The following is a 12972-nucleotide window of genomic DNA, read 5'->3' on the forward strand; positions in this document are numbered from 1 at the left end:
ATTTTATTTTTGTAACTAGCTTTGGAGGATTTTATGAGGGATCTCAGCTTCTTACTGAGGCTGGTAAGGAAGTTTTTTGCATCCTGGGATTTTCCTCTTTTCTGCATCAGTTTCTTCTTTCTGTTGTATAGTTTGTTTATGACAGGTGACCACCAGGTTGGCTTCCTTTTTTGGAAGAGAGCATCTTGGTTCTATTTGGGATGGCACAATTCATGCATGGGTGGATGTGCTCGTACAGTGCTTTAGTGTAGGATTCAGCAGTCAAACTTTCAGTTCCCATCTGCAGGGGTGTCATGAAGTTTGTCACTTCTGACTTGAGTAGCATGAAGTTGGCCTTGGAGAAGTTTTTTACAGATGTTTCCTTACTGGGAGGTTGGGGTGAGATGTCGATGTCAAAGATGATTAGCTTATGGTCAGACCTAACCAATGAGGGGGTGACCACTGGTGTGAAGCATCAATTTCCCATGTTGGTAATGACTAGGTCCAGGATATTAGAGCCCCTGGTGGGACTATGGATTAGTTGATCCAGTGTGTTGGAATTTATGAATTTCAAGAACCGATGGGCAAAGGTGTTGGTACACGAGTAGTTTTCCCAGTTAATGGCAGGGTAGTTGAAATCACCCAGTATTAATTGTTTGGTTGTATCTTAATATTTTCCAGAGTGTTTAAAAAGGTGTAGTGAGAATCTTGGGGCATGGTGGGGGATCTGTAGCAAGCTATAATTTGGATTGCAGTCTTACCTAGTGTTAGTTGCACCTGGAGAATTTTGGCTGCATTGTGTTGGGCAACTAGCCTGGAGGTGTGAATATCCTTGGTAAATATGGACAGTCCTCCACCTTTAGTGTTTTGGTCCTGGTTTGGTGGCCGAAAAGTGTGGTAAGAGTTGTAACTTGGTATTGCAGGGGTGCTCTCTGAAGCCTTGAACCAGGTGTCAGTTACTGCACAGATATTGATGTTGTCCATTTTTAGGAGTGCCTTGAAAGAGTGCATTTTGAGGTTTAGACTTCTATCATTGAGTAGATTTTGCATACTTGTCCCTGTTATGGTGGTGGTTTTGTCCTTTCAGCCTTGCCTAAAAAAGGCACTATAGGGGCGGCAAGAGCCTTAGTCAGTAACCTGAATCCCAGGGGTGACAGGTGCAGACCATCTCTGGCAAAGCATCATGGTTTTCAATCATATCATCCCAGGCAGACAGATACTGGATCCCCTTTGAATGACAATAGAAGCTTAGCCAATTGTTGAAATCATTAATTTTCTCCTTATACTGTGGAATCATTCTGGGTGAAGGAAAGATACTACTCAGGGCTAGGGTCATACCTGTCTGGACCACATGATCTGAGAGCTCTTCCATGTCTCTTTTCATGTGGTCCAGGGAGGTACATCTCAAGTCATTCACTCCAACATGGACAATGACAGAGTTGTATTTGTACTTGTTGTGGAGTGACTTGAGTGCATGCGTTATGTGGCGGATCCTGGCACCTGACAGGCAGCTGACTGTAATTTTCTCCTTGTTCAGCCTGGTGAGTGGGACATCAGTGTGCCTGACTGTAGAGTCACCTATGACTAAACTGTTGGGTACATTGTCTTGTCTTAGGAGCTGTTGTTGGGTGGCACACTGCTTTTGTGAGCTATGTGATACTTTGGTTGTGATTGGTGTTTCTGTTTCAGCTTCAGAGCTCTTTGTTGCTTGGGCAGGGTAACGTTAAGGGCCTCCGCATATGTGGGTTTAGTGTTGCTATGTGTGGGTGTTGGTAGTGAGGGTTTTGAAGGGCTATTTGTTGCTTGAGGTGTAGTGTGGGTGCTAACCTTTTCCTCTTGATTGTCTAGCACAATTTTGGCTGGAGAGTGCTTTGCTTCCAGTTTGGCTATGTAAGTGCATCTCTCGCAGGTTGTAGTGTTGGGTGGTAGGAGGAGATGATTGTCTGTGTACATGGGGCAATTGCTGCATTGCCCCAGTATGCCCAGATTCACCAGGTAGACAGGAGAAATCACCAGAAGCTGACCCTTGGACATGCCTGGTTAGGTGCTTTTTTTTTTTTTTTTTTTTTTTTTTGTAAAGTACAAGAGCTGTGTTCCCTTAACTTTGCAATGTACTTTGCAATTATAGACTGTTTAGTGCCTACAATTAATTTCTCCTTATTACCAAGGAGAGTTGAGTGCTTGTATCAGTTTAAGGCTTCCTAGTGCTTTCCGGCAGGTTTTAGAGCAACTGCTAGTCACAGGGACTCCAAACAGAAAGAGTCAGGACTGAATGCACTCTGCTCCTACTCTCACCAGAATCAGAATATAAGCGCAGATTCCAAGCTGTCCCCTATAAAGTAGTTATTAAGTTTTCTGGTGATCAGCAGTCTCCAGGAAATAATGTAACTGCACTCCTTCTCTCACCTGGAGAAAAGAGAAGCACTAATCCCAAGATGACTGCTGAGAGGCAGAATGTGGGCTCTCTCCAAGTTCCTAGCTCCACCCTCTCAGTTCACAGATGATTAACCTTAACTGATTTCTTCTATCGTATGTGTGAGTCTTTAACTGACCTGTTCTAATTTCTGCCTGAATCACAAGAGCTGTGGTCTCTTTTCAAGTTTTAATATGCAGTTAAAAACAGAATACAAGTAAAATACAAGGTAAAGAAAACAAATCACAATATTCAGAATAGAAAAGGGCAATAAAGTAATAGAAAATGCAACAAATAAAAAGCAAAGTAACCTTTCCCTCACAGCAAAGTGTAGCAGAGTCTGGGTGAGCTGAAAAGATTTCAAGCCTCCATAAACTAAAGCACTTCCAGTGATTCCCTTTTAGTTTTTTTCACTCACCCTTCCCTTCATTGATTTGATTTTTAAATCTGGTGATTTTAAGCTTCCTGCCCCTACTGTAAATTGAGCTTTTTAAGCGCATCTCTGTCTACACCGCTGTTGATATCTTGAATTATTTATTTGTCTTTCCTTATGCTTATATTGAAAAATGTGTATATAGCCTCTCATTGTCTGTTCTACTGATTTATTCACTCTGAATTTATTATCTAGCTAGCTGTTGAGAAAAGTAGTGTACTACACTCTAGCAAGCACTTGTTTTTACATTAAGAGGTCAGTGGAGTTTCTATCTAGTGCACTGGGAGGTAGCTTGGTCTGTTTAGGTTGCATGCACTTTTATTGAGTGGAGGGCTTATTTATCAGTTCATCTTGTTTTTAATGCTTTTATAAGTTCTGTACAATTGAGTGGCTCTTGGATCATTTATACAAAGCAAAACAGTTTTATTGAATAATCATATTTTATGAACTGATTAAAGTACACTGCTGTATCCATATCTTTAAGCTTGTTTGTGGTAGCATTTCATATCTCTTAAGTTTCTTTGTGGTAGCATTTCACTCCAGACACTCCTTTACTATGTTTTTACATTAGGAGGACTGGGATTATTCATCTAGTGGTAGTAGGTGTTTAGCTGGTCTGTCTGAAGTGAGAAGCACACAAAAGGGCTCTAAGTATTTTTGCACTTCTCTTATATACTGTGACTGTACATTAACAATTTCAAAAACAAAAACTGTACTGTCTGCTGCTGCTGCTTTAAGTAATTAATTGTAGAGATGTTGTAGGTAGTTTGTGTGGTCTTGTTACATTTTGGCTCCAAACCAGCTATTCTACATTAAGAATGTGATTTTCTGCAAGTGTGCTGATCTAACCTATATGAGTTGATGATTGCTGGTGGAAGGCTTATTGTATGCTTTCCTGATTGGCAGTTAGCTTAAAACTTGTTTCTCTTTGCTCGTATTTAAGCCTCAAATTTGTGCTGTGCTGCTGTTTGCTCAGCAGCAGTTAGCAGTGCCCTGTATAGACACAAAAGCCTAGATGCTCAATTTTTCCCTAAACAGCTGTCAGCGAAACCCTTCTAAGCTTTTCTACTGTTCTAGGAGCAACTCAGTTGTGCACTGAGAAGCGTTACCTTATTGATCAACCTTAGCCTAAACAAAGTATAGGCCCCTCTTGTAGTCTCAGCTCTAATAGCACAGGCCTGCTAAATTAACCCATTCTCTTCCCTAATAAAACATACAGTGAGAGCCTGCTATCATGGACAGGCAGTTTTCCATCAACTCTCTTGCCAGCCTGATAGACATGGGCATCCTGAGACAAAATAGCAATTTTCTCATGTATACTGACAAGCGCTTACTCATGAAACAAATAACTTCTTTATGTGAGAGATGTAGATACACAATGAAATTGGAGGCAAGACTTTCACATAAAGAAAAAAATCAAATGCCATCAGGTTGTCAGCATGGACACACTTCCCATACTAAAGAAGGACACAACACATAGACCCACATATGCAGAGGTAATCACTAGTAACTTATCAAAGATCATTGGCTTCTCAACTGAAAACCACTTATACATATAACAATGGAAAAAACAGCCACAACACATAATAACACACACACACACACACACACACACACACACACACACACACACACACACACACACACACACACACACACACACACACACACACACACACACACACACACACACACACACACACACACATACACACACACACACACACACACACACACACACACACACACACACACACACACACACACACACACACACACTAGTGCCTCAACAAATAAGCCCATAAGGCATAACACTACAAAGCCTAATGTACTGGTCATAGGTGACTCCATTGTGAGACACACTGATGTTCCCCTCACCATGCTAAATAAAGAATGGGTTATGATTAGCTGCCTGGCAGGTGCCAGGATCTATCAAGTCACTCAACCATAAGTACCAGTATGACCCCATCATAGTCCATGTGGGTGTGAATGACTTGAGATATACCTCATTGGACTATATGCACAGAAATGACTGAGCTCTTAGATTATATGTCACAGGCAGGTATAAGCCTTGCCTTAAGCAGCATTCTACCTTCTCCAAGGATGATGCCACAATACAAGCAAAATATTATTGACTTTAATAATTGGCTTAGCTTCTGGTGTCAGTCTAAGGGATCCAATATCTGTCAGCCTGGGAAGACATGGTCGACAGGCCACACTGCTTTGCCAGAGATAGTCTGCACCTGTCTCCTCCAGGCTTTTGGATACTGGCAAAAACATTAGCCACCCCTATTGTGATTTTTTTTTAGGCAGTGTCAAAATAACCAACCTCCCAACATTACAAACTCCGCTATACATAAACTCAAGACACTCCTGCTTAATGCAAGGAGTATAAGCAAGAAACTGCACTGCCTGGAAAAACTCCTCCTCTTAGAAGATGCTGACATCTTTTCAGTCACCGAGACATGGTTAAAAGGGATGGAAAGCACCCTGGCTATTCAAGGCTACAGTGCCTTCCATACATTCAGACCACAAGTGGAGCATGAAAGAATTAAAGAAGGAGGAGGTGTATCCATCCTCATTAAGTATAAGTACACCTTGAGACTAGTCAAATAGTATAACTCTCTTCTTGAGCTATTCCATATAAAATTAACTATAGGCAAAGCCTCCTACCACATCATAGCTAGATAAAGGTCCCCCACCATGAAACAGGAAAAGCATACTTCATGCCTGGACTTACTTGAGGCAATTGCCATACAGCCCAACACCATATTCATGGGTGATTTTAATTATCCTACCATGGACTGGGAAATATACATGACCACAAACGTGCTAGCTCAGAGGTTCTTGGACTTTGTCAATGCAAATGTTCAAGAACAGCTAGTCAACACACCCACAAGAGGTGCAAATGTTTTGGACATAGCACTCACTAACTTGGGAGATCATTGCATCCCCCCTCTGCGTGATGTCCTCCCTGGTAAGATCAGACCATAAATAGTCTCTTTTGGTGTAATTATAAGGCCAGATACCCCATAAAGCTCAAAAAGACTTAAGAATGTTTTTCAAGACAAATTACCTCCTACTAAGTGATGGTATAAGAAGTTCCAAAGGCCCCTCAAATGCACATAACACAGACTTCTATGCAGAGGTGTACACAATGTCCTGTATAAATACTTGACCAAATTAAAACAAGATCTTTCTGAAAATACCACCCTGGTGGACCCCTAATATAAACAGGCTATACAACAAGAGAAAGAAAGTAATGTCCAAGAGAAAAAAGAAACTGTTTCAGCAAAGGAATAAGTCATTCTCTAGATTTTACAAACAAATTAGAGATCTTGTTAAGTCCTCCAAGTCTAATTATTAAGCAAAAATAGCCTCCCTAACTAAAGATAATCACAAGACATTCTTTAACTACATCCAAAATCTAAAAGGGAATACCCAGCTATGGACTAAACTGGCTATGGATAGCACCACCCATACTCAATCTAAGGTAATAGCCAACCTGCTAGCTGACAGATTTGGAGCAAACTTCACCCTTCTGTCCCCTTCAGACATCCCCCAAAGTATACCTGTCGCAATCCCTCAGCCTATTATCTCAAAAGAGCAGACCATTTTGGCGCTTTTCAAGGACAAAAACATGGCATCAATGGGATGACATAACATACCAGGTTGCCCTTTTAAGCAACTTAAAACATGACCGAGCAGACCCACTTGGATCCCTGTTTAACCAAAGCCTGTGAACTGGCTATTATCCTGCATTATGGAGGACAGTAACAGTAATCCTTCTGCACAACGGGGGGCCACCAGTTGACCCTAGGGATTATAGGCCCATAAGCTTGACTAGCCTCAACTGCAAGGTCATGGAAAATATCATTATGGACCTTATTAACAAGGACATTGGTAATTTCCAAACTCTGGACTCAACCCATTTTGGATTTATTAAAGGTAGATCATGCCTGTTAAACATGATTCACTTTTTTGAGAAAATCACCAAATTCCTGGATAAGGGTAAGACAGTCCATACTGCCTATCTTAACCTCACCAAAACATTTGACACAATTGTTACTTTGGTATTATAGAGAAACTCTGCAAACTGGGAATTAACCTCTACATTACCATATGGTTAGCCAGCTGACTCACTGACAGGGCATATACTGTCAAAGTGGGTGACTTCACCTCTAGCAAAAGATCAGTCCCCAATGGCATACCACAGGGTTCTGTGCTAGGCCCCTTACCATTTAGAATTTATTTCTCAGAAGTCCAGGCAAGCTTAGACCACCTGTGGCTGACCAAGTTCACTAATGATTGCAAATTGGGAGCAATCATGGAGTCCCCCAACAATGTTAATATACTGCAGACAGGGTTAGCACAGACAAATGATTGGTGCCAAAGCCATGGATTAAAGCTAAATGCAAAAAAATGCATTATTATTCCAGTTAGGAAAGCTGATTTTCCTGTTAATTACATTATAGACAGAACTCCCCTCAGTGTAGACCCAGTGGTACATGATCTGGGTAGTAAGGTTGATAGCAATCTGAAGCTTGACTACCACATATCCATAGCAGTACTGAAATCCTTCTATATGGCTCATCTTATACATAAAGGCATCATGTTATAATTCCATTATACTCAGCCCTTATTAGACCAGTAATTGAGTTCAATACTTCCTTTTACATGTAGTAGCCACGGTGGTACAGTGGTTGTGTTGTTGCCTCACAGTAAGAGGTTCTCCCATTTGATTCTCAGCTAGTGTGCGGGGAGTGCCTTCTGTGTGGAGTCTGCATGTCCTCCCCGTGGTCGAGTGGTCTCCGAAAGACATGCGTGAATGGACGTGCCTTCGCTGAAGGTTAGGCGTCAGGCTGGCAACTCGGCACCATAAAAATCTACTGACAATCATTAGCGGAATGGAGTTCTGCTGTGGCGAACCCTTACCGGGAAAAGCCAAAAAGACAACCAACAACAACAACTTCCTTTTGCATGTACCTCACCAGACACCTGCAACCATTGGATATTCCACAGAGGTTTCTCACCAAAAAATTACAAGGTACACAAAACAAGTCTTACATGGAATAACTGAAAGCTCTATCACTATATTTTGCTTCCTACAGGTTGTTAAGGGATGACCTGTGCCTGGCTTACAGGGTAGTCTCTGACCCTAGGTGTGCCTTATTGAAGCTTGCTACCTGTATTTTTTTGATGTAAAGTTAAGTAGGTGGAACGTGGCTGTTTTTCTGTAGTCTCTGATCAAGCCCTGATGGAAATGCCACACATTCTTAAATCAAACTGCATGAGGGTTACTCGCTCCAGGGATCTTAGCCTAGCCTCTGACATGAACAGATTATGCTGGAGAGATAGATACATCTCCAAGAGACTGCCACTGCTCTGGAACAAGCTTCCTGTTCATGTGAAACAGAGGCCCTCACTGACCCTCTTCAAGTTCAACCTAAATCAATGGATGGGTGAATGCAAATTCACTCCTGGGGTGGTGTCCATATCACTCCTAGACAGAGGAAGTTGGTACTAAGTATCATAGACCCTCACCTCTGTAATGTTTACTCACCTTACCACTGACAACTGGGGCAACTAGGGATAAATATGGCAAGGCTTGTAAGGGCTCAAGTGTTGTTAGCCTAGTAATCTTCTATGAACATGAACCTATGATCATACTCCCTGATAAAAAATAAGGTGATAATTCCTTATTGCAAGTCATCCTGCCATCTTGGGTGGGGGCAAAAGGCATACTACAATGGGATCTGGTTGAGCTATTGACTCAAGGTGCCTCAGGGAACTGTTTTTTTTAATTAAATATATATTTTCACTAATACATACATTTGACATGTAATATGTTTTCTTATGATGACTGTGTTATCCATCTTCTTCTTTTCAGCAGTGGCACTGCCTGCCAATTTGTAGGGAAATTTTTTCTTAATTAATATTTTGTGTGAAGAAGGGTTGCAATGTATTGAACTGTATAAGCATGTGACAGCAACATGCTGAAATACACCAATGTGCCCATTACATATTTATTTATTCATTCATTTGACCACAGTCAAGCATGTTTTATCAAGTCAATAAAATAATTAGTAGCCAAATCTGTGTGTGTGTGTGTGTGTGTGTGTGTGTGTGTGTGTGTGTGTGTGTGTGTGTGTGTGTGTGTGTGCACGCGCATGTGTGTGTGTGTGTGTGTATGTGTGTGAGTGTGTGTGTGTGTGTGTGTGTGTGTGTGTGTGTGTGTGTGTGTGTGTGTGTGTGTGTGTGTATGTATGTGTATGTGCGTGTGTTTGTGTGTGTGTGTATGTGTGTGTGAATGTGTGTGTGAATGTTTGCATTTGTGACTGTCTACATATATGTCTATCTCTGCGTCTGTGTGCATGCATCTGTTGCAATGATGCACACTGTATGTGTATAAATTAATGAGCCAAAATATATTACTATGGTCATTGTTGTCATTAATTATTTATTTACTTATATATTCATTCATTCGATCGTGTTCAGACATGAGAGTTGCACAAAGTAAATATAGTGGCTGCAAATGATGGGCATGGGTGTGTATGTGTCTGCTTATGTGCTTCATTGTGGGTACGTGTGTGTGTGTGTGTGTGTGTGTGTGTGTGTGCACAAACAGTTGCATTGCGTTGCACTAAGTAGACTACTATGACCATTATTTAATTGCTGTTTATTTATTTATCCTTCTTTTTATCAGAATCAAACAAGTGTGATGTACACAGTCAATACTGTGGTTGATAGGCATGCATTCATGTGTGTACATGTGTATGTATTTGTATTTTTGAGTGCATGCACAGTAAGTTGCAAAAGGTTGCATTGTAAGTATCTGCAAGAAATTAGCTCAACTAGATTACTGTGACCATTATTTAATTGTTGTCTATTTATTTTCCTATTTATTCTTTTTATCACAATTCGTCAATTGTGGTATACAGACTCACTACTATGGTTAATTGGCATGTGTACTTGTGTATGCATGTGTCTGTGTGTCTGTGTCTGAGTGTCTGGGTTTGTGTCTGTGTGTGTGTGTGTGTGTGTGTGTGTGTGTGTGTGTGTGTGTGTGTGTGTGTGTGTGTGTGTGTGTGTGTGTGTCAGTGTGTATAACATGTGTGTGCATGTGAGTGAGTGATGGGTTGCATTGTATGTTTCTGATGGCAATTAGCTTCAGTGCATTGTTGTGGTCATCATTTATTCATTTATTTGATCATAAGGCCTTGAGGTGTACACAGTCAGTAAAGTGTCAATAATTTATGGGTAGACATGCAGTATGTAGATGAAATTCACTGACTTGTTTTGTTCTTTGATAACATTTGAATAGTTATTCATTTGACTTGACATGGCCAGTGGAAGTTTGAGGGGAAACAAGCTAAAATACATCATTGTGGCTATTTTTATTCATTTATTTATTTATTTGATACCAAGTAGACGTTTGTGGTGTACATTGTCAATAAAGTGTTTATAACTGGTGTGCACTGAGACAGCCTATAAATAAAAGTGATTGGCACCTACTGTCATTTGATTAAAGCTAAACAGTCATTGTTCTGGCTTGGCAGAGCTAGTAGTTTATGTCCAGTTGTTTATGTAAAACTGCAGCCTAGCTAAAAGTTGAACATTCTGTAGTATATATATCTTGCCCCATATCCGTTTGCCCCATCCATTCATTTGCTTCCTATACTCCAGCCCATTTGCATTGAAGTCACCAGTCGCAACTGTATATGAAGAATTGAATAACATTCCATGTAACATTCCAGCCATATGTGTGTCTTGGTCTGTATATCTATAGTGTAAAGTAGAATGTATCTGTAAGATGAGCAAAAAATACCATGTATCCCAAGTTAGTGATACCATGGTCTAAGATCTGTTGTGGGTTTGAATGAAAGGGGAAGATCTTGGACTACTGTGAAGCTTTTATTTGAATTGGATTGATAGAGGTTCAGACTGTATCTGTTTTGAATCTTCAAGTGAAACCTTGTCTGCACCTTTGATTTAACTTAACTCTTTTGGAGTTTTTGCATATTATGCTATAAAGGGTCCCCTATTGCAATCTTAATGTAGTGGGTTTCTTTTTGTAAGATTTCACTGTTTGAGGGCAGTGTAAATTGAAGGAGTTTCAGAATGGTCATATCTATCTACTGATGTCTGTCATTACCATTTTCAAAGTATATTTCCTGCACTGTTTGTTAGACAATTTTACATGAGTAATTATAATATAAATAGTATATCAACTGCTTTTTTCTATTTTATAGTAGCAATTGTATAGTACCATTTTTAATTGGAGTTGTTTGTTATATGATGTTTTCATTAATGATTATGTACATAAAGGCTTAATGAATCAATTTCCATTAAACATTATTTATAAATGTGTGTTTCTGTGCTGCATGGATATAATGATAAAGCAATATGGCACATATTCACTGTATATGGAAAAGTTAATGGTTTATAATTATGTCAGTCCTACACTGTATGTCCTAAACAAACACAAGTCATAAGGCATTGTGTGATACATACATAAGACTGGCATCAGTGACTTCGGATAGAGTGGGATGTCATCTATTGATTTATGAAGAGGATCTAATGCACTCACAGACAAAATGTCATAAAGGGAAGGTGCTAGCTGTCACATCTGAGACAGATGTTAAGAGGACTGAGCACTTTAACATCTGAGATGCCAGGGCCACATGAAGCTAGGATTCCCTGATGGATCAGTCTTAGAATGTCAATGAACTCCACCATTTCAGTTACCATCACATTAGAATCTGCACCCTGAGCCACACAATTAATGTCTAAATACAGCTGACCAGTTTGTAGGATTTGATCAGCAGTGAAAGCAAGCACGGAAACAAATCCCCTTGGTATGCTTATCTCCCTGGAATGCTGGAACTCCTTGTCCAATAACTTAGTCAGGGATCAGCCTCCCTGCCCTCTACAATAATCCTTTAGCAGGTTAATTAATTCATTGGTTCATAGGTGTGTACTAGGCAAACGAGCACAAGAGCCTTTTTTAGCCTAGCCATGCTTCCTAATTCTCTGACAGGTTTTGGACTCTTGATAAGTGCACACAGAGGCTTAGAGATGAAACATTTACAAGCAAGAGCCTAGGAGATAAACCATTCACAGGGTGTCTGTGTCCATTAGACACACAGGTGTCAAACCAGGGATGGATTTCCTGTTGTCATTGAACTGCCCAAGTTACACTTGAATTGGGATAGGTAGGCACTCTGCATCAAATGGCATAGATTGGGAGCCTATTCTAAAGAAGGGGTAGTCTCTGGGATATATACCTGCATCTCCAATAGGTCCTATTCATATCACAGGCAAGGTTTTAGTCTTTGGAATAGGTATTTATAATGCTGCTTGTTTTGCGGATATGCATGAGTTCCATCATGGTTGGGTCTGACAATGCCTTGTATGCCAGGTGAAAGATTATTTGACTGAAAAGAGCTTGTAGGAGACAGAATAGACTGATATACCTTTGAGGTGATCTGCACTGGACATGTTAATTATGCTATGCGCTCTTTTATTGAGGAACCTGTCTGGATATTCCAGTTGTTGGATGTGCCTGGTTAGATGCATTCCAGAGTGGACATTGTACTCAATGATAGTTCTGATGAATGCTGAATACAGAGGAACAATGACTTCCTTGGACCTAGATGTCATACTTTTGTTTATAAGTTGCAGAACATAGAATGATTTCCCCACTGTTATAGACACATGATTGTAAAAGGCTAGATTACTGTCTAAGTGTGATCCCAAACCACTGACTACAGGGTCAACTGTTAGGGTTGTATTCTCAATATGATAGTTACCAGGGATGGATGACTTCCCAAAGGATATTGTTAGGCATTTTGTTTTAGTCCATGACTCTGACATAAGTTATTTGTCTGCGTCAGCCCTTCCTGAAGAACATTAGTGTTGGTGGTGGATTCTATGACTGCTCCTAATTTGAAATTGTCTGCAAGTTTGGTCAGCCAGAGGTGCTTGACACTGGCCTTGACTTTAGAGAAGCAAATGCCAAAAAGGGACAGTCCCAAGACAGATCCTTGAGTGAGTCCATTTGTGACTGACCTCTTTTTAGAGGTAGAATCTGCAGTTCTAACTTTCTAAGTTCTGCCTGTGAGCCAGCTGGCTAGCCAACATGTTA

General features: G+C 40.5%; 1 protein-coding gene across 2 annotated transcripts in view; it reads right to left on the minus strand.

Moving 5' to 3' along the window:
* Positions 1-12972, minus strand: part of LOC122798450 (TATA-box binding protein) — a 1118497-nt gene that overhangs the window by 588555 nt on the left and 516970 nt on the right. The gene's annotated exons all lie outside the window — the stretch shown is intronic.

This window comes from Protopterus annectens, chromosome 1.part0, assembly GCF_019279795.1.
Source record: "Protopterus annectens isolate FY-2018-M chromosome 1.part0, PAN1.0, whole genome shotgun sequence".
NCBI classification, from domain to species: domain Eukaryota; kingdom Metazoa; phylum Chordata; order Ceratodontiformes; family Protopteridae; genus Protopterus; species Protopterus annectens.